We start from the raw sequence: 27,806 nt of genomic DNA on the forward strand, positions 1-27,806 counted from the left end.
TTAGCCTGTTAACCTCATTTTACAAATGAAAAAATCACATCACACAGGGTTAATGATAGGCCCAAAAGAACAATCACATTGCCAAAGCCAGATTCTGTTTCTGGAAGCATGGAATCTCAGTTTCTGGAATCCTGAACTCCATCCTGGTATGTATTCTACTAACCCTAAGAGCAGAACAAAAGGGGGTGGCTCTCTACTTTAACAACATAGGAAATGGTAGTCATGTCTCTAACAGGAGAATGAGAGATAACCTAAATCATTTCACTTACCCCCTGGGTCCCATCCAATAATTAAATAGCTTGGGACACTCCAAGGATGATTTACTGAGACCTCCTTTCTAGGTCTTCAGAATTAGACTGTTTGCTAATTAAAATTAGCTATTAGAGGACAATGTCTATAAAAACTAGTTCTAAAAGATCAGGATACAGTGCATGCAAAATCTCTGGCAAAGCCAACAAAGCACTTTCTCTAAGGGCCAAAGGTAAGAAAAACAATGCGCAATTTTCAATTCTGGCCTTCCAGATTATTCAGTACCTTCAGATTGAATCACCTCCTCCTTCTGAACCATGAAAGCACATTTCTTTTAAGGCAGTCACCCAAACCCTAATGGATCAATAATCAAGAGCATTCATTTCAGCCTGTTACCTATATCAGGTACCTATCTACAAACCAGCAAACTGTAAGGTTGTATTCTAGGGCTTCTCTTTGGAATCTGCCCATCATCTTTGTGCTTTCAAGTTCCACAGCCTCAACCACTCTTCTGTGGCTTCCATTCCACCGCTTATCTGGAGAGGGACGCCTTCCCAAGGTTCACCTTCATTAGGGCGAAACATCTCCAGGTGATCCGACCTCATGCCTGGGTCCTAGTCAAACTGCTGTCAACTTAGAACATACTGCACGAGTGGAACAAAGTTAGTGCAAAACCACTAACTCCCTTTAAGTATAAAAATGAGACTGATTGGATAGGCATTCAGAAAGCTTTTTACTCCCTACCCTAATTCTGGGATCTCAAAGAATCAAAGCTCAAAAGGCAAACTCCCTTCTCCACAGCCTGCCAGTGAGAACACCACTAAGGGAAGCAAAGCAGGTATCACAATGGCATCCAGGCTACTCTTTACAGTCACTCTGCTAAGAGTACAAATAGAATGCATAATGTTTATCCTAATACCTACCCTTCAAGCAGTTCTTTTTAATCTTTCTCCCCCACCCTACTTAATTGCATACTTTAAAATCTGCCCTGGGAGTGCCTGGGTGGCTCAGTCGATTGAGTGTCCCATTTCAGCTCAGGTCATGATACCACAGTTTGTGAGTTAGACCCCCACATCAGGGTCTCTGCTGTTGGCACAGAGCTTGCTTCAGATCCTCTGTTTCCCTGTCTCTCTCTGCCCAGCCCCTGCTCATGTTCTCCCTCTCTTTCTCTCTCAAAAATAAAAAATAGACATTAAAAAAAAGAAAAAAGAAATCTGTTGTAGATAGTAAAGACTAGCCCCATTTCCAGTTCACAAAAGGGGGAAAAAAGTTAAAAATTATTAGTCTGTCCTTTAAACATAGGTAAAAATACTGGGAGTGTAAAAAGATTAGCCTGTCCAATTGATTCCAAGTCTCAGACAATAAAAGAGGTCATAACAACTTCTGTTTCTGGTGTTATGGCAGGCTATGTTTTCAGATAAGCCCTCCCACTATGCAACAGCTACATAAAACCAAATATATCTCTCAAAGCACTGCTGTGCTTGCAAGAAACTAAGGAAAATATCTAAGAAAGAGAAAGACTGAGAGAAAGAGAGTGAGCTTTTCAAGGGCAGGTTCTGGGCCAAATTTGTACTATATTCCCAAATCTAGCATATAATAGGTAGTCAATAAATAATGAAATATGGGCAGAAAGATGAGAGGACCAGAAAGGAAACTGTCTCACCAGATGGTCGGCACAGGGGAACACTGTGAGAGAGACTAGGTGTCCATTCCTCTTTGCTTTACTGTACTTTAGACTGGAGGTGGGAGAGTGTGGGCCAGTAGGGAGGCAGGGGGTGTCCTTGACCTCAGATTACTCTGTGCTGTTCTCTCCTCCAAAATTCAAAATGCCTCACGTCCACCAGCTCACTCATCTGACAAGACTGCTCTGATGCTGCCAGCACTATGTCCACTTCACAAGAGGATATATTGGCCTGGCTTAAGGGATTTGCCTGCAATCACATTGTTAGCAGATACGGGCCAGTGTCTAAAACTGAGGTTTCCTCCAGCCAATTCTAAAGTTACTCTTGCTATAAAAAATAAAGAGAACTTCATTTTGCACAACTCTTATAAGCTCTTAGAAGTCACTTAATCTGGGGGGGTGGGGAGTGAACAATAAAAATCTAAGAAACTACGCCATACTTGAGTTTATATGGAAAGGAGGGGAAAATATACTTTTCCTGAGCCAACATTCAGGAGAGTAACTTCCAACAGCTACTGGAGTCAGAATTTAATCCAGATTTCAGTATATCTAAAATACAAAAGGTAAATAGAATGAAAATATAATTATATATGTATGATGTGCATGGAACACACAATTATTTAAATAGGGACTAGCCAGATGTTTAGAATCTACTGGGTCTTATCCCCAAACATGGAAAATATGAGTTCCTGGCAAATTTGAAAAAATTTGTGACCTTAAGCTCTTTTCCACACTATGGGGAAAAAACAAAACAAAAAAAAATGATAAAGTTTTGTGCTATAAAGCAGTTTAGGGTTTCACTGCTATGAAAACTGTCTCTGAGCTATATAAAAATATGAATTGGCCTATACCCAAAAGTCTTGAACTTTGTTTTAATAAATCCATACTCCTTCTCAAGCAAGAGTTTAACATAACTCGTTCAAAGAAAATAGAATCTCTTTGCAGACAACTTGGCCTGCTCTGCTTCTCCTGTGACTTTATTTTCCTATTTATCATTTTTTAGTTTGTTTCTAATCAAATTTTAAGGGCAGGTTGTCTGATCCCTCCTTCCATAATTCCATGTGCAGGATGTAAAGCACTCCTTGTGGCTTCGAACCTTCCATGGACCATGTCATGTGTGTGAAAAGACAAACAGCAGACGCTGGCTAAAAACATGTGGCCCCATTGTGCTGTGGAAGAGCCACTCTACTGAGAAAGGCCTAAAAAATTAATATTTAGACATACGGTCCAAGGCTTTCTCCTTTAGGTCAGAACAAGCACACATAACTAATAGAGACTATTGATAGATAATTTTTAAAAGCAGCAAAGCACCAGGATCCTGGGATCCTCACAAAGACACACTGTCAGTGATAACTGCAGAACCCACTTTGGTTGATAACATGTGACATTTTGCCAAGATTCATAACACTAAGAACAGTATACATGGAAAAGCTCTCTTGGCAGTTGCTTTTGTAAGCAAGGAGTTCTGGTTCTCATTACAGACCAATACTATACGATGGCATAGTACTGGAATATTGTACTGAGCTGAGAGTTAAGGACTTAAGTTCTAATTCTGGCTTTGCTGCTAACAAATTATATGATGTGGGGGAAATCACTAAACTTGTCTAGGCTTCCAAGAACAGTGGTGATGAGCTGGGTTTTGAATCCTAGATTTACCTATTACAGCCTATGCTGCCTTGGACAAATCACTTAAGTACTTTGCACATTGAATTACTCATCCATAAAAACAAAACAATAATTGTAACTAATGAACAAGGTTCAAACAAAGACCACATGAGATGTTCATTGCATAAGTGAACAGGTTCCCATAAAGCGTAAAGCACGGGGCCTGGCACATAATGGACACTCAGTAAATGTTGATTGTTGACACAGCAGTGGTGGCTAGAGGCCTGGAATTAAAACTTCTCTCCTTCCTCCTCCTATCTGGGCAGGAAAAAGACATGAGCATATGAACATACATTTTTGATCATCGAATAAATGCAACAGTGGGAAACAAAATGCTAAGCACTTTGGCATTTTTTAAGCAAGAGGAACAGGAAACAGTTGTTTTAAGACCAATTTAAAGATGGCTAAAATTGATTTCCCATTAACCGGTCTATAAATAACTCTACAAGGGGCTCTCAGGAATAACAACATGACTGTTTTGAAAGTCGGGATATTTTTCCCTACTAGTCCCCTGTAATACATAAGTAACTAAAAGACAGTAGCATCCCCTGATGTTGACACCATTCAACCTGTTACAGGTATGTATATGTGTATGCATGAATGAATTAATTAATTAATTAGTTATTTAAAAAACTCGTTTAAGAAATATTGATATTTCTTAAGTGTGTTTAGAGAAGCAACCCAAATCATGTAATCATACAAACAATGGTTAAAACTGGAGCCTTTCTAGGTGCCTGGGTGGCTCAATCGGTTAAACATGGAACTTTAACTCAGGTCATTATATCACACTATGTGAGTTCAAGTCCTGCGTCCAGCTCTGTGCTGACAGCTCAGATTTTGTCTCCTTCTTTCTCTTCCCCTCCCCCACTCACACTATCTCTGCCTCTCTCAGAAATAAACATTTTTTTTTAATGTTTTTAAGAGCCGTCTGGGTGACTCAGTTAAGCATCGACTTGGGTTCAGGTCATAACCTCACGGCTCATGGGTTTGAGCCCCAAGTTAAGCTCTGTACTGACAGCTCAGAGCCTGGAGCCTGCTTTGGATTCTGTGTCTCCCTCTCTTTCTGCCCCTCCCCTACTCATGCTCTGTTTCTCTCTGTCTCAATTAATAAATATTTAAAAAAATTTTATTGTTTTTAATTTTTAAAAATGGAGGTTTTCTATTATTAATAGCCACACGCAGTTAGAGGACAGCTCTTTGATTTTAATTGCTTAGCAAATCTTTAGTGTAAGTGACATTTTAAAATATTTATTGCAACTCCCACCCCACGACATGTTTATTTAACAAAATTATTAACCATCTAAATATTTTTAAAACAAGTAAGAGGTTTTACCTAAATTATTGTCACTCAAATACTTGCGTGGCTTGCGCTGAACTACTAAGTATTCCTTATTCTGAGCCACATGGTTCCCTCAGCCAAACTGTAGTCCTTGCTATCAAAGTTTTCATAAGGAAAGATTTTTTCCTAAGTACTTTCCCCTCCTGCTTCTCTCACTCCTTGTGCCACTGCTGGGAAAGGGGATAACTGACCTCCACACAACTCAGAATGTGGTCCTGACCAGCAGCAGCAGCATCCTGTAAGAAAGGTAGAACCTCACGTCCCACTTCAGACCTGCAATTTCAGAATCTGCATTTTTACATGCTAGGTAGACTGCCTTTAAGACTGCCACGTCATCTGAAGGCACATAAAGGTTTGAGAAGCACATTTCCACACTTCAAAACAAAAAGTTCAGCCTTACTACTGCTTTAAGAAATGATCGTTCAGTAATAAAAGGTAGGGAAGGTAAATACCATGAAAAGAGTACTGTGGTATAGGTCAATCCTAAGAAGTATACTGAAAACTTAGTTTGTGTGAGTCATAAAATATGAGCAAAGTGTGGGTAGTGTCCCTTAGTGTAAGACACTGCTAGACAGAGCAGACAAAGGGGGCATTCATTCACTCATTCAACATTACTGAGCTATGTGCTCTCTGACAGACATAAGTGTCCTCTCCAAGTCTAAAGAAATCCTGCCAGGTTAAATATAAATAAACAAACATTATATATGTGTTACATATTTTATTATATATGTAAAATATACCATTACATTATAAACAATATATATTGCTATATATACTCTTTATTTTCAAGAGAGATATAATATCTGAATCTTAATTCTGTGCTGTTATTTGTTGTTACCATTATTTTAAAAAAATCTAAGGGAAGATTTAATGAGTCATCTGAAATGACAGCACCAGTCTTTACAATCAACTGTTTTATTCATTTTTAGCTTTAAATAGCATTTCTATATGCATGTCTGTGCTCTTGGTGGAATTTTAAGCAACTGGGAATACTATGAGGAGTCTGAGATAAAACTTCTTTTTCACATTATAACTTTACTGACAGAGGGAACTTGAGCAGTATAAAAAAAAAAGTGAAGTAGCTTAGTAGCTTACTCCCTCAAATTCTCTTGTTTTCCCATTTTATCAATGCACTAGAACCACATTTGTGCTGACAGCTCCGAGCCTGAAGCCTTTTTCAGATTCTGCCTCCTTCTCTCTCTGCTCCTCCTCCACTCACATGCACACACTTGTGCATGTTCTCTCTCTCTCTCTCTCTCTCTCAAAAATTAAACACAAAAAAAATAATTGATTTGACAGTGAAAGGCCTAAGTATTTGATTAAGAATAATACCTCCAATTGTAACTGTCTCTTTGATGTCTGAGGCCTTGCATTGATCTCCAACTTGATCACTCAGTAGCTGTGGGGTAAATCTGACCACACACTAGCTACAGGGTTCCACAGACTTGGGTGCCCTGTATGACACTAACAGGTTACTTTTGTTTTCTAGGTCTCAGTTTCCAGCTCTTTTAAAAGCTGCTAAAAATACAAACATCTCACAAACCCATGATAAAGTTAAACAGAATACACATCAGATACTTAGCAAGTCCCAATTCAGCCCACAGGAAGCCATCATTTTCAAAAGCCACTGTTACGAATATACAAACCCAGATTGCAAGCCCTCCCAAAATGCAATGGAAAGAAATGAAAGTAGAGTATGGGGGGAAAATGTGAAATTATGTTTGCCTATATCATATACAAATAAATCCTTTAATCCAGGGGAACTTTCTGGCTTGGCCACTTTGGATGCTAACCTTTTAATAGCAAATAAAATACTCTGAAAGAACTACCCTAGATTTTCTACAAGCTGGTATATGCATTTTAAAGACACAGCAAGTATGGAACAACAGAATCACTGAACACTGGTGATGAAAGATTGCAGAAAGATAATCATCTTTGCTTCTTTTTATAGGAGGATAACCTGAGGCCTAAAGAGGGGGACCGCTTGTCACCAGAAGCCGCAGCAGAGACGGCAGCACTGCTAGTTATAAAGCCCAGACACCAAACTCTCAGCACACTGCTGTGCCCCCGTCTTTCTCTTCTAGCCCCATGCACCAGTATTATTTGGTCACTGGACTGCAAAAGGATCCCAGTACCACATAATTAGTGTCAGGGTATGTGCAACAGCGGCCACAAGCCAGATTTCCACACTGGAGTCACACATCTTTGGCCCAAGAGACATCTCTTCCACCACACACCACCGATGGTACAGCTGCTGTAACCACAGTCCATACCCAGCGGCTCCAAGACTTCAAGAGTTGGAACAAATGATTAATTCCAACAAGGATGAAGTAATTTTTCTCTCTGAAAGGACTTCTTAAAGAATATCTTTAGGGAATTTTCAAAGATATAGCATTCTTCCACCTGAGAGCTTAGAGACTTTGAAAAGGGTTTAGAGGAAATTTTTCCCAAAAAAGTATATGGGATAAATGTCAAGAATGAAGGGGGCCACTCAGGAACCTGGAAAAGATACTGATAAGTCACTGGAGATCCATGCTATCGTTAGGGAAGCCAAAGCAAAAACCAGACAGAAGGAACAGTTCTTTTGCAGATACTATCACTGGAAGAATACATTGTATGACTGAGAAATAAGATCCCTTGATACCAATCCTGAATAATATCAATTCGAGGTTATTTTTATTTTATCTGGATAATTTTGTACATATTATTAAGAATAAGAGTTTTCCTTAGAAAAGACTCAGAAACCCACACGTATGCATTCGTGAGCGTATACATTTCATATGCTTTAAGATTCCCTCTGAAATCTTTAAACCAGTGAAAGAGAATACGGTTTTTTCCAAAAGAACAGTAAAAAATATTTTTAAACAAGGACTGCAAAGTGACTTTTTCATCCCTGGATATTTATTTTGTTTTATAATTCATTTGAGACTTTTAAAGTTGGGAAGGGAGGGGAAAATGGCTTCAAATTTGAGTTTGGAACAGAGCTAACCTGTCACGTCCAAGAGGGACATAGAGAAAGTATGTAGCAGTGCGGACACTGCTGGTGCCTGGGACAAAAGCATTATCGAATGGAAGAAGGATTTCAGTTGAAGCGAGCCTTACTGCGACACCTCAGTGACCCTAGGTCCTACCGCCGCTTTTCCCAATAAGATGAACTATTAGCCCGGGTTCACATAAATTTCAACACACCAGCGCCCGCGGCAAGCTACAGGGAGGCCAACGGCTCTCTTGAGTCCATGCATCTGTAACACTACTTAAAACATGATTGTTCCTCTCACCTTCACTTGGGTCCCGAACTGTGGAACATACAAAACCAATGGAGGCAGGGGCCCATGAAATGGGTGGAGTCTTTTGCTGTGTCTTTGAAGGTTTTCTTTCTTTAGTTTAAAAAGGGAAACAGGGTGGAAAGACTTACAGGCTTTATGGTTTTATAAAGGAGGAAAAAAATAAACCTAGAATGACTTTACAGTTTACAGTCTATAAAGAGCCTCCTCCCTCATTTATTCCCTTAAATAAGCTTTTCAATCACCTTTTAAAAAGGCAAAGAAAACTCTACCATTAATGGAGTTGCTGAAATCCAGTATGGGAGACTAGTTAAGCGCTGAGTCCTGTATTAATCAAGAACTGGTTCCACCTCTGCTTGTCCATACTGTTTAATCCTTGGCAAATTATTTACCCTCAATTTCTTCCACTGTAAAATGAGGATGATACAAGTGTAGCTATGAGTAAGTTTACATATAGGAATACATAAAAATATATTTATAAATAGACACATAGCTTATAGTCTATGGATTCAATAAATTTCTCTTAATGTTATAATTAATAGTGAAAAACACCATTATGCTGGCAAATATCTTTAAAGGTAATTTAGCAACTTATTCAATGAACTCTAGGCCAGATAACATTTATTCCAAAAGAAGTCCTTTTCCTTTTTTTGATAGATTTATTAAGCATATGACACAATCTCCCATCAAACCCCCTATTAGACAACCATTATGCTACAATGAATTCTTCTTTCATTTGATGCCAGAGAGTTTGAAAGTATATGCTGGTCATTCATTTTTGCCACAACCATTCCCAGGCAGCATTAGCTCAGCTCATAGTATGTGCTAACCGCTATGATAAGCCACTGAGAAAATTAGGACAGAGAAAACATGAGACATAGTCCTTGGCCTTGAGACACTCTTAGTCAAGAAAAAGTGACAGGGGCACCTGGGTGACTCAATTGATTAGGCATCAGACTTTACGCAGGTCATGACTTCATGGTTCATGAATTGAGCCCTTGCGTCAGGCTCTGTGCTGACAGCTCAGAGCCTGGAGCCTGCTTCAGATTCTGTGTCTCCCTTTGTACCTCCCCTGTTCATACTCTGTCTCTCTCTCAAAAATAAACATTAAAAAAAAATAAAAAAAGAAAAAGTGACAAATATGGAGATCAATAATCACAATAAGAAGGAATGTGAGCATAAGGAAGGGTGTATAATGTGCTAAGGGCAATGCAGAAAAGGGAGGCATCGATCTGGTCTGTGCACAGGCAACAACTCCACAGAGGAAATGAACTTTGAGTAGCACTTAGAATACAGAAGAATTTTCTAAAGGCAAAGAAGGAAGGTGTTCCAGGCAGGGTGAAGGGCTTGGCTAAAGGTGTCAAAGCATGAAAAAATTCAAGAAAAGAATATGAAGCTTGAGAGCCAAATGTAAGATCAGGAGTGGCAGGGGGCAGCTACAAAGGTGGTAGTGCTCATCAGTAAACAACCAAATGCTATAGAAAGAATGCAGACTTCCTAAAGCAGAGAGTGATGTAAATGGAGTGCTTTGTACTACCTTTTATTAATATACTCTGAAAGGTCTTTATATGTTATAAAAATTTGAAATTTTAATGATAACTTAAAGATAAAACTATCTGGAAATTAAGATACAACTCTTCATGTGTTAAAAATTTATATTTCATTGATTCATTCAAAAATATTTATTGAATACCTACTATATGCCAGGCACAATCTTAAGCATTGGGAATTTAACAATGAGCAAAAGAGAGAGAGAGAGAGAGTGCCTGACCTCATGGAACTTAGAATCTCATAAGGAGAGACAATCCATAAACAAAAGTATAGCATATCAACAAACAGTGCTACACAGATTAATAAAATATAAACATGGTGAGGTGTTAATTTTATATAGGATAGACCAATATTCAGTCATACTTCCTCGTTAAAATGACATTTAAGCAAAGACCTGAAGCAGTAAGATATTTGGAAGATTTTTTTCAGAGAGTAAGATTTTATTTCCCCACACTTGCCACAAATATTCTTAGAGGTCTATAAGAATTACTTCTAATTTTCACTTTAAAAAGGATACACATACTAAAGTTTAGGAGAAAAATAGGGAGAAGGTATTTTAGAATGGGAAAGTATCAGGGAAAGATGGGCAATTAGAGGCAGAGAAAAAATTAGAAAGGTATTGGAATAAACCAAGAGAAACTAGATGGTGAGGCCCCAGAGTGTAACCTGCACATGGTTTCTAGCAATATGATGGAACAGATAACCACAAACACCTAGAAAAGCTGGAGACAATACAAAATCAAAAGAAAATACAATATCACTTTGTATGCACAGATGAGCATGCATGAAAGTGAGAGAGACACTCAAGAGCCAAAAACAAAGAGGAAAACTAAAACTCAGATAGGTAAGCGGAGCTGAGAGTTTGGCTATCAAGAGGCTAGAAAGCAGTAGAGGGAGGGAGTTTGAGTTAACAGCCTTAGAAGTGGGTCAGAATAGGCTCTAGGCAAGTGAGAGGTGAGACCTTTCCATAAACCAGGTAAGTGAAATGGTGAACACAAAAAGATAATAGCCTGAACCTCTGGGCTCAGGATAAGATAAAACTAGCTTCTCCAAGGGTCTACCTTCATGTAGATTTGGGATTCATTTTACAGTGCCTAAAGGTCTGAGAACATCCAAGTAAAGAAATTATATATGAAAATAATCTCAAAGTGATACTTGGCAAAAAACAAACACACAAGTGTTCTCAAGATAGTCTCTCAACCCAAACCACATAGAATGCCAGAAATCAAATTATATCCAAAAAGAAAATGCCTAAAATATTTCTAAAACTCATTAAAGATTAGGGGAGCAAAATGTATACATATAATTAAACTCATACCTTAAGCACAGCAAAGTAAAACTACAAAATGCTAAACACAAAGAGAAAATTTTAAAAGCAACCAGAGAGAAAGAACAGATTAACCACACAAAGAACAATGTAAAATGACAATGGACTTGTCAAGGGAGCAACAATATTATTTCAACAACAATAACTTGAAAGTGCTAAAAGGAAATAACTCTCAACTTTAGAATTTTATTCCCAGTTAATCTGCCATTCAAAAATGAGGATAAAATAAAGATGATCTCCAGACAAAAGAGAGTTTACCACTAACGTAAGCCGCCTGAAGTAACAGTGTGTCTATACTAGCTCAGAAGAGCCAAATTTTCAGAAATTTCGAGTCACTTAACAACATGTTGGTAACTGGAATTGAGCTATGGTGGGAATATTTACACCACAGATATCAGCAAACACTAAAATCAGGCTTTTTTGCCCCTGCCACCCTGCCCCCGGGGAACCAACCATTAAACACTTAGCAGCACACTATAAATAAGCTTAAAGATATTTCTAGAATATGTACTTCAAAAAAAAATGAATCTAGAAGGAAGAGTTGATAAGAATGAAGAAAAGTTAAGTAAATATGGTAAGTGTTTTAATTCTAAATAAGCATTTACTATAAAAGACAATAATAATATGACAACTAACTTGGAGAATCAGAAGTTTATCAGTCAGCTGGTCAACTTATGCTACAGTAACAATCCCAAAATCTCTATGGCTAAAAACATTAAATGTTTACTTCCACTCATGCTTAATATCTTTCAGCCGTTAGCTGGGGACTCTACCCAGTGTAGCCCCTAACGGATCTGACCTCAAAACCTTCTTCAACAATTGCTACACACAAGTCACATAATGAACTGCACCCTGGGTCTTTAAGCTTCCTGTTTCTAACATTTCACAGGCCAACCCACCAGTCACATGGCCATGCCTAATTTCAAAGGAAACAGTAAAGTACAAAACTACCATACTCCCAGAGGGATATAAAAATAAAAACACCTAAGATGAGAGCAAAATGGTTAGTGTCAAAACATTCTAAATTCATCACAGTCTTTTTCTCCTTTTAGAGAACAGAAGATAAAATTGGTTATCCTTAGACAAATTCAAGTCGATGTGTTAAAATTTTAAGAGGAATAGCTAAAAAAAAAAAAAATGATGAATAGAATTAAACTTTCAAATCTGTAGGAAAGAAGAATAAAGAAATACAAATAATCAAAAAAGAGGAAGCTTTTCCTAGAAAAGGCAGGGTAAATAGGAGGCACAAAATAAACTGTAGAAATCAATCCAAACATATTGGTAATTACAATAAATGTAAATAAAATAAACCTACCCCCTAAAAGGACAGAAATCATCTGTTTGTATTCTTTTTAAAGTTGTCATATCTACACTTAAGAAATATACCTAAGATAAGGGCATATAAAAGTTTAAAGTGAAAAGATAGATTGAGAGCACAGGCATGAAATCACACAGGCATGGAAGTCACATGATCCCAGGAATAACCTCAAGCATGTCAATTAACCTCTGAGGAGGGGCAGTTTCCTCATCTATAAAACGGGCTTCATAACATTACATTTGTTCCACATGTGAACAATGTTATATAACCTTCGTAACGCTTCACAATGTTATTTGGTTTAGATGTACTGTGTATAAACTGCTTCATTTAGGGCTTGGTTCATAGCAGCAGCTTGACAAATGATAGCTATCATCTTATAATTACCTTCTTGCTCACACAATGGGATAGAATGTTTATAAACAGAGCTTCAATCATTCCTCCCATCCCTTTCCACATGCCCCTCTGCAATGTGACTTTGCCGCTGCTCCTACCAAGAAATACAGTTTATATCTCCACACTTTAAGTCTGGGCTAGTCTTGGGTTTGTTTTGCCTAATAGAATTCAGAGGCGGTATCTGAGTTCCAAGCCTAGGTAGGCCTCAAGACACCTTGCCACTTCTACTTTTATCCTCTTGAGACTTCTACTTTCAGCCAAGATGGAGTTACAGAGATATAATGACCTCCTTTCCTGAAACAACTAACAAATTGGACAATAGGTATGCAAAATAGTGTCAAGGACAGTAATCCCGAGAGATGAAAATCAAATATGGTGAGCACTATAACTGCACAGCCTACTACCTGGCAGTAGTGTCCAGGCTGCAGCCCAGAGAGAATCCCCGGCAAAGATGTCTGGTCTGCCTGATTTGAGGAGATGAAACTGGTCATCGGAAAAGAGAAAGTCAACTAGAGTCCATGGGGCTCATAGCTTCAGAGGGTCCCCCTTAAGTACTCAGCTATTAATCTTCACATGTGCAAAGAAACTGCCCAAGGCCAGGGAAAGAACCATCCAAAAGTAAAGAAGAAACTATACTTGGAGCTACACTTCAGCCCGCTTGATACCAAGAACCTCAAGCTACACCATCTGAGGATAACACACCATGAGAAGAAAGACCTAGCAAAAACGCAACACCAATCACCCTGTGACCCCCATGTCATCAAACAGCCTCCATAAAATTAGCAGGTGACTTCAGCCTCATGAATAAGTCTAGAAGAGACCAGCAGAAGAACAACCCAGCTGAACCCAGCAAAGGCCAGGCAAAACTAATGATCCTTAGAATCACAAGCAAATAAAAAGAGTTGCTTTAAGTCACCAAGTTTTAAGCTGATTTGTTATGCTGCAATATAGAGCTGACACAAAAGATGTCTCAAACAAATGTCATATATATAGCAAATCAGCAATAAATTTCAGTAAATGGCCCATACCTGCCACCCATCAGCAAAAACCAGTACCTAAGGGTAGTCAGCCCAATGTAGTCATAGCCTTCTTCACTTGGAGGAAGTTAAAACAACTGTGGAAACATGTTTTGAATCAGAGAATCCTGATATATTATATTCGAGCTCAAATGTCATATCCACTGTGAAACATTCTCAAGATTCTGCTGAGGGAAATACCACTCCTTCTTGCTTCCTTAGACACTGAGGATAGCCCTCAATGTGTGTATTGTGTGGGTCTCCTATCAGCAGCAGCTGGTCCCAGGCACCACTAAGCAGTTCACCTCTTTCTCACTTGCAGTGTCACTCAGCCCAATTCCTAACCCTAAACAATAACTACTTTGGATGCAGCATGCTGGGCTATTTTAATCCTGGAGAAAGAGGTCAGAACACAGAGACAGGATTAAAGGATGACTAAGGAATCAGCTCTATGGTAGTGATGACAGAGGAAGCTGGCTGAAGCTTATCAGAACCCCCTCCCATGCATGACTCACCCTACCCTGGTGGGGAGAAAAGCCAAGCACAGTCTCAGGAGTTAGTAGCCTGAACATAGTTCAAAACTCTAGTGAGCCTTCATGCATCTCCAAAGAAACTGCTTCAAAATGGGCATCTGCGGCCCTCAATCACAGAGGAAACTGACAAGCCAGGAGGTCAGGCCGATCTGAAAAGCCCAGATGAGCCACAGACAACAGATGCAACTGAACCTGTTGGAAATCACCCCTGGCCTCTGGCTTCCTCTGAGCCCTCAATTCCTATTACTTTCACCTTCACCCCCGAGGGTCCACTCACCCCAGCCTCCCTGGTGCTCCTCAAGCACACCAAGGACCATCCCTGCCTAGGAGCTGTTGCCTTCACTCTTCCCTCTGTCAGGAATGCTATTCTGCCAGACGTTTGAATGGTTCCCTCCCTCACTTTATGTAGTCCTCTGTTCAAATGTCACTTCCTTAGAGAGGTCATCCTGGGCCACTCCACCTCAATCAGTTTCCCATATACACACTGCCATTCTCTATTGCCTTACCTGCTTTTTTTCCTCATAGCACATAGCATCACCAGACATTATCTACCTATCTATCTACCTAAATATATACATATACATATGTATATATAATCCATGTGCGTTTATCTTCTAACTACAATGTGAGCTCCAGGAGGGCAGGAATTTGACTATTTGTTAAAAACTGTACACTCAGTGCTTACAATGCCACACACCTAGTAGGTGGTCAGTAAACATTTGTTCAGTGAATTAATTTTCTATATCTTCTATGCATTGTGAATGTGTTATCAAGAATGCTCTATGTGACCATTCATGAAAATTATTTCCTTGTTAGGCTGAAATCTCTATAAAGACAGATACTATACAGTCATATTTACTGATAGACTATATGTAAAAATAACATTTACAAAGTGCTTACTCTGCACTGACCCTATACCAAGCTGTTCATATGTACTTTCTCATGTTTTCTTCAAAACAACTTTATAAGGTTAGTACAATTATCATTCCCTTTTTACAGATGAGAAAAGTAAGGCTCAGAGAGATGTCACTTGCTCAAGGTCAAGCTCCAGGTCCAAATTTGAGTCTGACTCTGGAACCTGGGCTCTTAACTCCAATGCTACACTGCCAAGTATGAAATGCAATGAATGAATGAGTGGATTATGAATTAGAGATGTCTATCATGACTTGCTCTGGTTGCAGCCTACTCCAAGCCACTCTGTCTATAGCCAAGCTCCATGTCACAAGGTCCTGCTCCTGACTCCTCACTTACCACAAGCTAAGTAGATAAAGAAATGTGCCTCTCACTCATGGACTGGTAGGTAGATGCCTCTCTGAACATTAGAACTAGAAACAGAACCTGAGCCAGTCAATAAAGGAATATCTTCAGGAGGATATGGGCCTTGGCAAACCAAAGCCCCAGAAAGTCGAAGTTCTGAGGAGGCAAAATGGACATGGAGAAGGCTGCAGAAGTAAATGGTGAAGAGATGGTGGAAAGCCACAGATACCCTAAGAGAGAAGCTGACTTAGATCCCAATAGTGTTTCAGTTTCAGTTCCAGTGAACCCCCAGCTTTTTTTAAGGTAGCCTGAACAGTCTCAACCCACATAATCAACCATACTGCAACAGACTGATCAGACCAAAACAAAGTATAGGATGATAAATTCTTGTCCAACAAGACCCTCTCTGGAACTGTTATCCAGAACCACTTTGAATTACTAATCTTAGATATACAGGAGTGAATGATGAGATCCAGATTTCAAGGTTTTTCTCTCTCTACCACTGATGACCTTCCCATTTCCCAACTTCTGCTGCTCCTGGCCATTTCCTCAGCAGGGCTGGTGGGCTCCAAATGATTCGTTTCTCTTTCTTTACTCCCACTCTCTCATTCCCAGGAAGCAGCAGGCTAGAGGCTGCATTGGCCACAGTTAGGCACCTGCCCCACCACATCTCTACTCCTTTGATCTCTGTGAATTCTTCTCACTCTTGATTTCTTTTCTCAAGGGCCCCAAAATCTCTCTCAGAAAGATCTCTGTCAGATCTCTCTCAGAAAGCAATCTGGCTTTCTCTGGGGATCCTCAGTCCATCAAACGAGGTAGGGCTACATATGCCTGGATTCCACTTACATTAATTCAGAGCTCAAGTTCTTTCCCACAAATCTTCCATTACACGTGAGAGACCAAGTCACATACAAAGGGGATGCTGCTGCCCAACTGCACCTGCTGAGCACTTTCAACTCAGTCCCAGTCAAAATATCTCCTCAGAAGACCACTGAAAGATAAAGTACCCATATTTATACATCTCTACTATAAGCACCCATTCATGCTGATATCCATGCACTACATATCTCCCTTCAAATTTCCTCAAGGGAATCACAGAAACTCTAACTATAAGGATCCTAACTCAATCCTTCCAGCTTACGTATGATGAAACCAAGTCACAAGGCAAAGAGGAAACTCAGACCCAAATGAGTAAAGCATGAGTAATGAGAATTCCTTTGCAGAATCTACCCTCTTCAAAGCACAATTGGTTAAGTTCAGAAAACACTAACTGAAAAGAACTTTGAACAGTGTTATACAGGAAACGCTGATCACACAAAGATAATTAGGTCTAATCTAATTCTTCAAGGTATTTGTAACTCAGTGGGAGAGAGATTGACCCATATATGTAAGACATTTGCACATGCTCTACCTGAGAAATAAAGTGCTATAGTAACCAAAATCAGGGGTGTCAAAGAAAAAAAAACCTGATCATGAAGGGCACCATGGAGAAGATGGAATTTTAGTTAATCCTTGAAGGCATGCCTAATGTTCTAGTTTTAGCTACAATGTTGTCCTCACAGAGGCTTCCATGACATCACAGGCTAGGTTTGTGCCTTGACTATACAACCCCAGAGCCTCTTGAACTTTCTTCCACTTTCATAACTGACTCATTACCTTCCATATTTTTCTCACAAGATGTAAATTCCATGAATCAGGTATCTCATCCTCAGTATCTAGCAGTGCTTTTCACACTATAGGTACTCATTAAAGAAAAACGTGTGTGTACCTGCGCACGTGCGTGCGTGTGTGTATGTGTGTGTGTTAAATGAAACTGAGCTGGAAATCAGTAGGATATCCTACACCCACACCAGAGAAGGAGAAGGTACAAACGGGAATTTTCAGAATAGTCTATGTAAAGGCACAGAAGTGAGAAAGGAGAGGAACAAAAAAGAAAAGGGAATGGTAACATAATAATAGCATCAACTAACATTCACCAAATCCTCTAGCAAGGCCTCCACCTGAATTACTCTATTTAATCCTCCCAACCACTCAAAGAGGAAGGTAGTATCATTGTACTTGTTTCACTGACAAGGAGACTGGAGTAGAAAGAGGTCAAGTAAACATCTAGGGTCACATGCTGAAGACTAAGAGCCAGAATGAAACCCAGCAAGTGTGATCTCAGAAGCTGAACTCTTCATCACCACCTGACACTGAATTTGAATAAGAATAAGTAGACTTTGTGAGAAGAGAGAGAAAGAACCCTAGATTTGGTGCTTGGAAAAGTACAGGAGCATCTTCTCTGAAAACTGCTTCGTCAAGGATGCAGCCCCAGCCACTAGCATTCTAAAAGTAATTCAAGAAAGAGTGGAAGAGGTGAAGGTAACCCAAACTTGGAAGAAAGGCTCGGAGACACCTAGCAGCTGAAATGAAGGTGAAAATGCTGAGCCGGAACCCAGACAACTATGTCCGCGAAACCAAGCTGGACTTACAAATAGTTCCAAGAAACTATGATCCTACCTTACATCCTTTTGAGGTTCCATGAGAATACGTAAGAGCTTTAAATGCTACCAAATTGGAACGGGTATTTGCAAAACCATTCCTTGCTTCCCTGGATGGTCACCAAGATGGAGTCAATTGCTTGACAAAGCACCCAAAATGCCTGGCCACGGTCCTTTCCGGGGCTTGTGATGGAGAGGTTAGAATTTGGAACTTGACTAAACGAAAATGTATCTGTACGATACAAGCACATGAGGGTTTTGTACGAGGAATATGTACTCGCTTTTGTGGGACTTCTTTCTTTACTGTTGGTGATGATAAAACTGTGAAGCAGTGGAAAATGGACGGACCAGGTTATGGAGAAGAAGAGGAACCATTGCATTCAATATTAGGAAAGACAGTGTATACGGGGATTGATCATCACTGGAAAGAAGCTGTTTTTGCCACACGTTGGCAGCAAGTGGACATTTGGGATGAACAAAGAACAAGTCCAGTATGTTCAATGACCTGGGGACTCGACAGCATAAGTAGTGTTAAATTTAACCCAATCCAGACATTTCTCTTGGGAAGTTGTGCTTCTGACAGGAATATAGTACTATATGACATGAGGCAAGCTACTCCCCTGAAAAAGGTCATCTTAGATATGAGAACAAACACAATTTGTTGGAACCCTATGGAAGCTTTCATTTTTACTGCAGCTAATGAGGATTACAATTTATATACTTTCGATATGCGTGCACTGGACACTCCTGTAATGGTCCATATGGATCATGTATCTGCGGTGCTCGATATGGACTATTCCCCCACTGGGAAGGAGTTTGCGTCTGCTAGTTTTGACAAATCCATTCGAATCTTTCCTTTGGACAAGAGTAGAAGCAGGGAAGTCTATCACACAAAGAGAATGCAACATGTTATCTGTGTAAAATGGACTTCAGACAGCAAATACATTATGTGTGGATCTGATGAAATGAATATTCGTCTGTGTAAAGCTAATGCTTCTGAAAAGTTGGGTGTGCTTACATCACGAGAAAAAGCAGCCAACGATTATAACCAGAAATTGAAAGAGAAATTTCAACACCATCCTCAAATAAAGCGCGCATCACTCGTCACCGACATCCACCAAAATCCATCTACAGCCAGATTCAGGAACAGCGCATCATGAAAGAAGCTCATCGACGGAAGGAAGTGGACCGTCTCAAACATAGCAAGCCTGGATCTGTATCGATCGTGTCAGAGAAGAAGAAACACGTAGTGGCGGTTGTGAAATAACACCTGGTATTCTTACCAATCCTGATACATGATGATTTGTTACGCTTTGATTTGCCAGCTCTGTAAATACAAATACTGGCTCTAGAATAATAACAAACGGTTCAGTTACATGTGTAGAAAATGTAAAAACTACCTGAAAGGTGGCCTGCTTGATGAGACTATCCGACATTTTATTCTTGATCTACTTTCTTATTTCATTGAAGAATACAGTATTTGCAAACTTATTCCTTTTAGAAAATGTAGATATACTTTTACTTTGATCTATTATTATAGATACACATTTGAATTTGCATTCAATACTAAACATCTCTTGTTACCTTCAGTATGTGGATAATTAGTGCAATGATTCTTCCTATGATTACATATAACATGGGGAAGAATTATGTCAGAACTTCTTTCACTTCAATTAATTTTCTGTGTTTTAGTTGTATGTGGCTTTTTGAGACTTTAAAGATGATCAGCTTGGGGCGCCTGGGTGGCTCAGTTGGTTGGGCCTCTGACTTCGACTGAGGTCATGATCTCACGGTTCATGGGTTCGAGCCCTGCGCCGGGATCTGTGCCGACAGCTAGCTCAGAGTCTGGAGCCTGTCTTCAGATCCTGTGACTCCTTCTCTCTTTGACCCCCCCCCCCCCCCCCCCCCCGCTCACACTGTCTCTCTCTCTCTCAAAAATAAAAACAAAAATGTTAAAAAATATTAAAAAAAAAAAAAAAGAAAGAAAGAAAAAGTGGAAGAGCAGGAAGAGCAATGAACAAGTCCATGGACACTGAAGCTTAGATATGTTCCAGTTTTCTCCCCACCTTTGGATATGTTCTTTTATTTTCCAATAATAAGACACTTAGAGATCCTGAAAATTTAATTAAAAGCAAAATCTTTTTGAAAATTACAACATCGTAAGTAGACTTCTGATATTTAAAAGATTTTCTTATAAACAGATTAAGTATAAATTGGGAGGAAAGTTAAAAATTTATCTTTTACCCTTTTAACCTAACTTTATTTAGAGCATAAATCAAAAGAAATTCAGTTATACTAAATGTCCAACAATTAAAATCATTCAGCACAGGGGCGCCTGGGTGGCTCAGTTGGTTAAGCGACCAGCTTCAGCTCAGGTCATGATCTCACAGTTCGTCAGTTCAAGCCCCGCATCAGGCTCTGTGCTGACAGCTCAGAGCCTGGAGCCTGCTTCAAATTCTGTACCTCCCTCTCTCTCTGACCCTCCCCTGCTCACACTGTCTCTCTCTGTCTCTCAAAATTAAATAAATTTTTTTAAAAAATAATAAATAAATAAAAATAAATAAAATCGTTCAGCACAGTGGTACTTTTAAGAAATAGTTTAAGGGGCACCTGGGTGGCTCAGTTGGTTAAACGCCCAGCTTCGGCTCAAGTCATGATCTCGTGGTTCGTGGGTTCAAGCCCTGCGTTGGGCTCTGTGCTTACAGCTAGCTCAGAGCCTGGAGCCTGCTTCAGATTCTGTGTCTCCCTCTCTCTCTGACCCTCCCCTACGCATGCTATCTAACCAGCATATAACTGAGAAGCATAAATCTCTGTCTCTCAAAAATAAATAAAAAACATTAAAAAAAAGTTTAAAAGACCTACCAAAGCAATGACTGTTTAAATAACTGATATTTTAAAGTATGCCATTGGGGGCACCTCAGTGGCTCAGTCAGTTAAGCATCAAACTCTTGCTTTTGGCTCAGGTCACGATCTCATGGTTCATGGGTTTGAGCCCCACGTGGGACTCTGTGCTGACAGCATGGAGCCTGCTTGGGATTCTCTCTCCCTCTCTGTCTCTCTCTCTCTCTGCCCTTCCCTCTCTCTCTCTCAAAACTAATTAATTAAAAAATAAAAAAAAATAAAGCAAGCCAAATGGCTTCTATGACTTTCTAGCTTTTGGTAAACTTTGAAGATCTTTGAAGATCTACCATATTCTGAGGTGGAAACTATTTTCTGTTTAGTAAAATATCCACCACTTTCCTACCTGGCTTCCTCCAAAAGAGCCAAAGACAAATGACAGTTGTTTTTTTTTTATCACTTCCTTTGTCTTTTTGAACTAACTACACACTTGTGCAGAAGGATCTGGCTATAACCACAAAATGGTTATACTTTTGCTACCAGCTATTATCAGCTATTATTTATTCTAAATAAATTATTTAAACAGTTGCTAATCATCTTTCTATATCCAAACTACAGACTGATGGGAACAAAGCAAGAAAAATACTATGATTTTATATCTTAACTTTTTTAAGTAGTAAAAAAAAAGCCTCCAGAGTGGGCAATCTTGGTGAGCCCCACACATTCAGGTGTTTTACCTTAGGAGCCCTACTCCTCACAGAGCTCACAGTGGAGATGGAAGAAAAATACCTGGTTCTTCCCACAGAGGGATGGGGAAGGCAGTTACTTTGAAATATTCCCAAGGCATTTTGTTTTTTTCAACAAGGTCTACTTTCAAAGGGAACTATTTTAGAGCACCCAGAGTGGTGCTGTCAGTTAAGCACCTGACTCCTGATCTCAACTCAGGTCATGATCTCACAGTTTGTGGGTTCGAGCCCCCGCACTGGGCTCCACGCTGATGGTGTAAAGCCTGCTTGAGATTCTGTCTTTCCTTCTCTCTGCCCCTTCCCCACTTGTGTGCACACGCGCATGCTCCCTCTCTCTCTCTCTCTCAAAATAAATATGGAAACTTAAAAAAATTTCAAAAGAAAATATTTTACCAGAACCTAACTAAGGGAAGAGAAACATCTAACTCCAGCTCTCCCCAGGCTTCTTGTCTCTCCTAAGGGGGAAAAGCAAAACAAAACTGAGAAGCCCTAGTGAAGGTGACAGCCCAGGGGCACAGGCTCACTCACAGACTGAGACTTAATCACAGGACTATAAGAAACATTAGATAAATTCTTATTAAGTGCTAAATATAGTCATCCTAAGTTTCCCAAGTACTTTTACATAATATTTTCTCACTTCATCCAACCTATGGGACAGGCAAGGAACAGGATATTGTCCCATTTTATGGATAAGAAACTAAGGCTTAAAGGATGCAAAACATTGGTGGAGTCAGATTTTAAATCCAGCTATTCAGACATTCAGCCCAAATCAGTTTTCACTAAACCACATCTTCCATGTTACTTATAGATGAGAAAAGATCACTAAGTTTACTGGATCAAAACTTGATTACAGTCCCCAGCTTACAATATTAACATCGTTTACTGAGCCCTTACTTTAGGACAGACACTGGGACAAGTCCTTCCTGTGTGTTATCTCATTGGATGCTCACTGCTTTCCTTATGAGCAAGGTACCATTTGGTCCATTTTCTCAAAAGAGATTCAGGATCTACCAGCCAAGTCACCTGCCTAAGGTTGCACAGCAAACAAGAAATGAATCATTTGGAGGAAGTGATATGTTCATTTCTCACTTGTCACCTGTGCTTCATTCTAATCATGGCAGTGACAAAGACTTTCACCTGGACCAAATTTTAGTTAGGCGTCTCTTAGCCCTCCTGTTGACTAGACCTCAACTAGGCCTCTCTATTGTCCTTGCCAAACCTGCAGAGCCCAGTTGTAGCAAGAATCTTGTCCATTCAGAGTAAATCCCCAACCCTAGATATCTGGTGATGTTCCTCATCCCACACCTTTAATGCCTAATCCTTGACCTGCCTTTTTGCAAGAATCCTGTTAGGTCAGTTTAATAAGAATCACCTTACCCCTGATGTCTTTCCTTAGTAATTTTCCATTCACTGAGCCCCTCACTCTGCTCAATGGCTATAATGCACAGCTGTCTTTGCTGTAATAGGAGCTGAACCCAATCCCTTTCCTCTGTTCTAATGCCTCTATTGCAGTAATCCTGAATAAAGTCTTTCTTACTATTTCAACAAATATCTTTTTTCTTAAACACAGGAATGATATTCCAACAAATTAACAGTTCTTGAACTTAGGAGCTTCTAGAACTAAGTTTCTACCACCCAAAAGGCTCTGAGGTTTGTACATACTAGGATGTTCAGACATACTTTAAATCAGTATTTGATCTGTTGGGAGTGCTGGGGGCGGGGAGAAGTGCAAGAGAACATAAAAGCACCAAGAACTTAAACATGTGAGGTAGTAGCTGGTAGAATCATACTCTAGTAGCCATCCCACTGCCATTCCTAATCCAGATAGTATTTTGTGGACATGTGGCTTTGAGGCACATCATCTCCTCACTCTCCCCCATAACCAAGGCTTGCTTTCTGGACCCAAAAAGCCATGAGGATGGAGAGGAAGAATCTTCACATCTAGATTTTCAGAGCCAGGCACCCCACTCCCAGCCACTATAGATCAAAGTGCAGATTATGCAAGGCCTGATTTCATGCTGAAGGTTCATTGAGAAGTTCACTGTCATATGCCTCCACCCTGAGGAGCATTCAGAGCTCTGGAAGCAAAGCAGGGAGGATGGGTATCCAACAGCCATCTATAAGAATCCTTCTGACACAGACCTTGGGGAGTGATTCCAAAGGAGATGTATATATAGTGCACACACATGCACACACATATTCATGTACACACCTTAATGCATGGAGTTGCTTTTGCTCTGTAAGCAAAGATGATTAGGGAGGAATTAGGAACTACTGTCAAAGCATCCAAGCTCCTATAACTCTGTCATCATCATAACAATAATAATAACAAAAATAACAACAGCTACAAGTTATTGAACACCTACTGATGCCATCAATGTACTAGTAACTGGAATCATTATGTTTACCCCTAACATTCTTGTGAGTTGGCTAGATTTCCCAATGAGAAAACTGAGACTTACAGAGGTGAAGTAATGTGTGCAACAGCACCCAGCATATCCAGGATTTCTACCCAGATAGGCCTGATTCCAAGCCATTGTTCCTTCCACTTCATCCATAATTTCACATCAGGAATCATTTTCATCATATAAGTGGGTGGGACACAAAACCCAATATCTCAGAGTCAAATCCATTCCTGGCCCAATTACTTACACATAGCAACATACTACCACAGCATAGGTGCACAATAAATATTTGCTGAGTAAAAGAATAGATTTTATTTCTTAAACCATACTTCCAGTTTATTGAGGGCTATAACCTTCTCTTTGGGGTCCTTCTCATCAGACTTCACTGCTTTTGTTGGTCAACAATGGAAACTATTGTTATTTGTTATAGACTGAATGTTTGTGTCTCTCCAAAATTCACATGTTGACATCTAACCCTCAATGTGATGGCATTAGGAAGAAGGGGCTTTATGAAGTGATTAGGTCATAATGGGTGAGCACTCATGAATGGGATTAGTACCCCGATAAAAGAGACCCCAGAGAGCTCTCTTGCCCCTTCTCTTTGCCATGTGAGGATGAAACAAGAAAACAGCCATCTGCAACCTGGAGCCAGAGATCTCACTAGACCCTGACCTCCAGCTTCCAGAATTGAGAAATAATTTTTGTTGTTTATAAGCCACCAGTCTGTGGTATTCTGTTATAGCAGCCTCAACTGACTGTGACACCCTTTGATCCTACAGTTGCACTCCTAGGAATCAGACCCAACAGGATAAACAAGAGGCTCTTTTATTCTGAAAGAGAGACAGACAGAGACAAAGAGGAAGAAACAAAAGGAAAAGGAAGAAAAGAAAAGAAAAAAAAGATGTGGACACTGTACTTTCCATTTACTTGGCTTTAACAGTAAAAATAGAACCAAAAATGAATCATTTGGAGGAATTCCTGCGTATATTTCTCACTTAAAAATTAAGACCTTCAGTTCATGCTGCCAGAGCCTTTTCCAGTATCCAACACATGGTCACAGTTAGTTCACACATAGTATCCTCTCACGGATAGGATAAAATTAGTTACCTGTACACGTGAGCTAATAATTGTTAGAGACAGGCCATTACACTCATAGGCTCTCTCTCCTCTACAGCTGGTAAGAACGTAACCTGAAACAACCTCTTGAAGGGCAGGGTGGCCATCTGGTTCCAGAGACTTAAATGTGTATCTTTCCTTTGATCTCCTAAGTATACTCCTAAGAACAAAATGCAAGGAAATCATCTGAAAGGCAGACAATAATTTAGGTGCCAGCACATTCTTTACATTTCTCATGCTAACAAAATTTAGCAAACAATTTCAATGTGCAATACTGGAAGAATAGTTAAATAAACTGTGGTTCAGCGTTTGGTGGACTGTGAGGCAGAGAATAATAAAAAACCTATCTCTCACATATATTTCATGGTAAGGGAAGATGTTCATAATAAAACACAAATAAAAACCCAGATTCAAAACTGTATAAATAGTATTGCCAATTTGTCTAAAAAATTAATAGACAAACTATTTTATCTTTACATATATGTACATAAAAGAACGTAAGGACATATATGCTCCAAAATGCTAGGTAGCTAACCAAGATGTTATCTCTGGCTACTAGAATTATTTTTCATTTTCTCCTTTATACTGTGTCTTTTCCAAATGAACATACATTCTTTTAATTATCAGGAAAAAAAGGGAACTTTCTGAATGAATAAATTTTAAAATCTGTATTCACTTTTCAGGAAATTGATTTATGATATCTGTAATAGTCAAATCACCCTAGAAAAGTGACAATTCATTAAAACACAACAAAACAGAAAATTCTAAAGAATAAGATGACACACATTACAAAACAGAACTCCAGTCACTGTCAGGAGACTTTTTGTTACATTTAACCCACTCCCTCACACTATAATCTATGCCATTTAACTCACTTTTAGTCTTTGAATCCCTGGGCAGGTAGCATAGTGTCTGACACAGAGGAATCACCCAAATGTTTATTTAATTTCAACAGCAACCACTCGTGAAGTAAGGAAACCATGGTTTCATTATTCCCTTAGATGTTCTTGTCCTTCTTCTTCAAGCAATGGTGCCCCTTTGTTCTGGCTAATTAATGCTCCCTCCTCCTGGCTCTGATGGGGCTATCAGTCATTCACAGTCCCCTGACCAGACACAGAGACTGTACAGAGAGAGGGGATATGAACCGAGCAAAGTAAAAGTCCTTCCCTTAAAACAGATATGGGGATATTCAGGGAGAGAAGTACTACCTCCCAACATGCCACAAATGCCAAAGTGTGAGAAATTGCCTTCTAAAGCACTGGGGGGGCATCCAGCCACATGAAGGAAGCCACGTCTGCAGGAGAACAAAAGGAGGCCAACCAGCAGAGGGAAGGAAGGCTATGAATGAAGAGAGACAAGGCAAGGGCTGGAGAATGAGGCCAAAGGCCAGAAGGAGCTGAGACCAATGATAGCACAGAGAGAATTCTGGAAGCCTAGAGACCCTGGCTCTAGCACTGATGACCCCATTTCTGCAATTTAGCCTCAATTCTGCCCTTCCCAGCTATGGTAAGACAATAAATTCCCATTTTTTATAGGCTGATTTGGTTTGGTTGTCCATGGTGCAACTAAAACTATCCTGACTTCTTTGTATCTCTAACAACCATAAACATGTAATATTAAGTTAGAATCCTTAAGAAATATCGCATAAGGGGAAAAAAAACACTACCTGATAAACTTATTAAAATAGCTAAAAACATCTGAAAAGTTGCCACACTAATTCACACTGATTATAAAGTTGATGATAAAAATATCTCAAAAAATTCTAAATTTAAAAAATTTTTATGGCAAATTTTACAGGATTGGACCATAAAGATCTACGTATTTAGAGATGGAAGTTATTTATACTAGCACATTAGTTTAAAAATGTGACTTCTACAAGGCTGGTAGATTCTCTATTCAATTAGGTAGTCTAAAAAGATTAGTTAACATGCTCACAATTAAAGAATGAGCTGAAAACTCATTTCATCTCATGGTCCCATTTTCTCTCTAGTTAGCATAGAAAGGCCCACATGAGACACATATATGTTACCTGCAATTCTTCCATGATTTCTCCTCAAAGAACTCATGATTGTCAAAGTACATAACTAAAAGCAGTATTTTAAATCAACTGAAAAGTTGTTATTTAAAAAAAAGTGTGGGGATATTCTGACAGGTAGCAGCTTCAGTGTGCACTGTATATAGATTTGAACATTCTGCCTAAGCATTATTAATGACCCAAAAACCATAAAATGAAACACAATACCATGGGACAGGACACCTTAAGCTAATGGAGTCTTGTAAATTAGAAGGCACTGCCTGAAAGAAAGTAAATTGGGAACTAAAAATAATAAAAATCCAGATCAATTGGGCACCAGACCAAAAAAGCCATCTAAACAATAATCAGAAGGTGAGTTCATTTAAGTTAGGACTTATTTGAAAACTATATCTTGGGACAGAAAAACAACTCTGTCTCTGTTACTCTGCTGTGAGCCATCCTTTCATTCATTCATTCTTTCATTCGCTGAATAAACAAACACTTCAAGTATGCAGTTGTGCACCAAGGATGGGAGACCTGGGGTAAATAGCATGGGGTGGGCCTCAGCTCTCATGCAGCTTAGAGTAGTCTACA

The 27,806-nt window shown here is 39.5% G+C and overlaps 1 protein-coding gene and 1 pseudogene across 1 annotated transcript in view; one reads left to right on the forward strand and one right to left on the reverse strand.

The window, feature by feature from the left end:
- Positions 1-27,806, reverse strand: part of ERC2 (ELKS/RAB6-interacting/CAST family member 2) — a 916,748-nt gene that overhangs the window by 759,424 nt on the left and 129,518 nt on the right. The window lies entirely within an intron of this gene.
- Positions 17,998-19,363, forward strand: LOC115274673 (annotated as a pseudogene).

Source organism: Suricata suricatta, chromosome 12, assembly GCF_006229205.1.
Source record: "Suricata suricatta isolate VVHF042 chromosome 12, meerkat_22Aug2017_6uvM2_HiC, whole genome shotgun sequence".
In the NCBI taxonomy this organism is placed as follows: Eukaryota; Metazoa; Chordata; class Mammalia; order Carnivora; family Herpestidae; genus Suricata; species Suricata suricatta.